Source organism: Lolium rigidum, chromosome 4 (assembly GCF_022539505.1).
Source record: "Lolium rigidum isolate FL_2022 chromosome 4, APGP_CSIRO_Lrig_0.1, whole genome shotgun sequence".
NCBI classification, from domain to species: domain Eukaryota; kingdom Viridiplantae; phylum Streptophyta; class Magnoliopsida; order Poales; family Poaceae; genus Lolium; species Lolium rigidum.
The window spans coordinates 57,372,858-57,377,592 of NC_061511.1; positions in this window are offsets into that span (position 1 = coordinate 57,372,858).

Below are 4,735 nucleotides of genomic sequence, written 5' to 3' on the forward strand. Positions count from 1 at the left end.
TTGGAAAGGTCTTCACCAATCTTAATGATGGTGTCACCAATCCTAATAAACATCAAAAATATCATCAAGTCTATGCAATCGAGGAGGCAAGTCGAGCAGAACCAGAGACGTCAGAGGCTTTCGACGACTTGGGAAATCCATACGTCGATCCCGCTGATCTCAGAAGAGGCTTAGGCACCAAATATGTCGGGACCTCACCTCGCGAAAGAGTACAACTCCCGCAAGCAGCGTGGGATAGGGCTACAAGAGCCATGGATGGCTCAGAACCAATGACCACTACCGCTACTGCCGAGGAATTACAAGCTTATCAATATAGACTTGCTCGTATGAGTAGGGAGCTAGAAAAACAGACAGCATCCTTGAACAGAAGAAAAGAAGCGACATCCGCGTCAAGCGGGCGTCGAGCGGACCTCGGTCGACAATCGGGAACTTCGGGAGATAGTCACGGAGAAGCCCGGAGGAGGGCAATATCTCGGCTGCAAAATATACCTGAAGCGAGAGAGAGGCAACATAATTCAAAATCTCGACATGTCCTTCATGTCGATTGATACAAGGGGAAACATCATCCCGAAAACGCCAGAAGCAGGATACATGGCAACGCAAGCTTACATCCTTGCGTCCAGACCACCCCCGGAGACCCGAGAGAACCATTATTCAATATGGCAATGGCTGGAGTTGGAGTCATGGGAACAGCATTCACGACTACACCTCCCGGAGGAAGGCCGCAAGGCAAAATAGTCCACGACCTACTGCAGTGTAAGACCCACCAAGTGGGGCAAGAGATACGGTAGCTCAAGCAAGGGTAGACAGAGCACGGCAAGAAAGAAGGGAACATCGGCATTCACCAGAAGTTGCCGATGAAGATCTGTGCGGGCTTCCGTGCTTTACGAGACAAGTCCGAAAAACTCGAGTACCAAAAGGGTTTAAGATACCCGAGAATTTCAAAAAATTCGACGGTCTGCAGGATCCCGAGGATTGGCTCGTCGATTATCTCGAGATGGTGAAGCTGGTAGGAGGAACCAGAGCAACAGCCATGCAAAGTATCCAAGTCCACCTGAGTGGTGCCGCGAGATCCTGGATAAAGAAACTCCCCCTAGGTTCCATCGACAGCTGGGATAGTTTTGAAGATATTTTCGTAAGAAATTTCCGATCCACATGCAAGAAACCTGCGTCATTGGAAGAGTTAAGGGCGTGCCGACAGAAACACGACGAGTCGATGAGAAAATATATACAGAGATGGAACATTATCAAAAACTCGGCAGAAGATATATCTGACGAGAGGGCAATCGACGCGTTCGTGGCAGGGATTCGACGAGCAGATTTTGTCGAGGACCTAGGAAGAACCAACCCAAGAACAATATCAGCACTGATGGAGATAGCCAACAAGTGGGCAGATGGAGAAGACGCAATATATAACAAGCGACACAGGTCGCCAGAAGAGGACCGCGGTCGAAATTTTCAAAATAGAAGGCGATTTTCCCGCCAGTTCTACAACAACGACGCTCCCGGCCACATATCGGCTGGCTTCCGAGGAAATCCTGGAGGAAATAGTCGAGAGGATTACCAAAGAAGTAATGAACAACACGGCGACAATAGAGGTGATTCTCGCAGTCACAGGCAAAATAGTGGACCAAGGTTTCAAAGACCTTATGTGTCCCCCGAGGAGATGATGAATGGACCATGTCAGATGCACTTTTTTCTCGATAACAATGGAAGGAGACAATCAGGACATCTACAAAAAGACTGCCGCAACTTTCAGGCAATGTTGCAAGCCGCAGGAATTGCAAATGCCCAAGCAACGAATAGAAATCATCAGGGACCAAGGAGTGAGATACATCTCCCACCCCCTCCCGCAATTACAGACGAAAATCGGCACCAGCTCAGAATAGCGGCAGCACCACAACCACCTCCGTACGTTGATCCTAATTCTAATGGCGCAGTCTTGATGATTCAGAAAGCGAGGCCATCTAACAGGGCGCAGAAAGTAATTTCGCGGCAAGTATTCATGGCAGAAAAGATGCCCCCACCAACAGTCGACTACCTAAATTGGTCGGGGCAAGATATCGGCTTCACAATTGCAGATCACCCGCAGCAGGTTCTTCGACCTGGGCAATCTGCACTCATCTTACCCGCAGTAATTGCTGGCTTCGACGTGTCGAGAGTTTTCATAGATGGCGGCAGCAGCTTGAACCTTATGTACGCAGACACATTAAGAAAGATGAACATATCCCTAGCAAATTTAGCTCCAACCGACACATGTTTCCATGGGATCACGCCAGAGAAACCAAGTTATCCGCTGGGCAAGATCAACCTCGACGTACAATTTGGGACCCGAGAAAACTACAGGATAGAGAAATTGGAGTTTGAAGTCGTGGATTTCCCGTCGCAATATCATGCTTTGTTGGGACGACCAGCGTATGCCAGATTTATGGCGGTACCTCATTACACGTATTTACTGTGGAGGCTGCCTGGACCCAAAGGACCAATCACAGTCAAAGGAAGCTTTGCGTTAGCTGACAAGTGCGACAGAGATTTTCATCAATTATCAGAAACCTTCGGGATGCAAGCAGAATATATGGCGCCAAGGCAAACTGATTATGATGTTTTGCCAGACACAGGGAGGCCGCTCAGGGAGCCAACTTTCAACACTGCTAAGGATTCAAAAGAGGTGCAGATCCACCCGACGGACCCCAAGAAAATGACATCCATTGCAACAAACATGGATATCGCATAGGAAAGTGCGCTCGTCGAGTTCCTCCGTGAGCACTGGAAAATCTTCGCATGGTGTCCAGCTGACATGCCAGGAGTACCCAGGGAACTTGCCGAGCACCACCTCAATTTGGATCCTCTCGCGAGACCAATCAAACAACCTTTGCGGCGTTTTTCGGAACCAAACCGCAAAGCTATGCTATCAGAAATAGATCGACTCAAAGATGCTTGGTTTTATCAAAGAGATATCTACGAAGCCACGTGGGTAGCTAACCCGGTGATGGTGCCGAAGAAACACACGACAGGTCCTTCGCATGTGCGTCGACTTCACGTGTCTCAATAAACATTGTCCAAAGGATCACTTTCCCTCCCAAGGATCGATCGGATTATCGACTCCACGGCGGGATGTGAACGTCTTTCCTTTTTGGACGCATACTCGGTTATAACCGGATCAGATTAAAAGAAGACGACGAAGCCAAAACAGCGTTTATCACACCGTATGGCGTATTTTGTTATAAAACAATGCCCTTCGGGTTGAAAAACGCGGGAGCAACATATCAACGGATGATGCAGAAGTGCTTGGCAACACAGATCGGGAAAAATGTACAAGTATACATCGACGACGTCGTCATCACATCAAAAAAGGGGGCTACATTAATTGAGGACTTGAAGGAAACCTTCGACAACCTCGACAAATTTTGCCTCAAGCTCAACCCGACGAAATGCTCTTTTGGCGTCCCAGCAGGAGAACTTCTTGGGTTCTTAGTTTCAGCAAGAGGGATTGAAGCAAATCCTGACAAAATACAAGCCATCGTAACGATGAGGAAGCCAACCAAGTTAAAAGAAATACAGCAATTAACTGGGCGAGTCGCAGCTTTGAGCAGATTCGTCGCCAGGTTGGGAGAAAAAGCACTACCGTTCTACGCCTTGATAAAACAAGGGGAGAAATTCCAGTGGAACGAAGAAGCCGATAGAGCTTTCGAGGATCTGAAACGCAAAATCTCGACACCACCAGTCCTGGTGGCGCCAAAGGAAAAGGAACCTCTCCTGTTGTACATCGCAGCCACACCCCAAGTGGTTAGCACGGTGCTAGTTGTCGAAAGAGAAGAAGAAGGAAAACTCCATGGAGTGCAAAGGCCGGTATATTTCATTAGTGAAGTTTTATCGCCTTCCAAACAGCGGTACCCACAGTACCAGAAACTAGCATATGGAGTGATTACAACAGCAAGAAAGTTGTGCCACTATTTTTCGGCACACCCGATAATAGTAGTCAATGAAGCACCTCTTTCAAATATATTGAACAATCCAGAAGCTACAGGGCGTGTCTCCCTTTGGGGAATAGAACTTTCCCCTCGGGACATCACGTATGAAAAAAGAAAGGCAATCAAGTCGCAAGTTTTGCCAGACTTCATCGCAGAATGGATGGAGCTGCAAAACACGGGACCCCCAGATTTATCGAGAACTTGGACCACGAACTTCGACGGATCCAAGAGGGTAGAAGGAGCTGGCGCAGGAGTGATACTGATATCACCTGAAGGCGACAAGTTAAAATATGTCCTACGGATGACATTCCCAAACGCATCCAACAATGAAGCAGAATACGAAGCCCTCATACACGGGATGAAGATGGCGAAAGCTTGCGGTGCAACTCGACTAAAAATCTTTGGCGACTCACAATTGGTGGCTCAGCAAGTTATGAACCAATGTGATGCGAGTCAATGATAGCATGATAGCATACAAGGAGATGTACAATGAGCTTGAGAAGTTGTTTGATGGATGCGAGGTAAATCACATCAGCAGATTGAGCAACGATGAGGCCGACGTCCTCGCAAACATCGGGTCACAGTGCCTTGCAATCCCACCGAGGCGTGATTCGCGGGAAGAAATAACGGAGAGATCAACGAAGCCGAAGAAGGTGCATAAAAAAGCAAAAGAAGAAAAAACTTCGGCGTCTCTCAAAGAAACCGTGGAGGACGAAGAAGACCAAGAACTTGTGATGATGGTAGAAGTCCCTTGGATGCAAGCG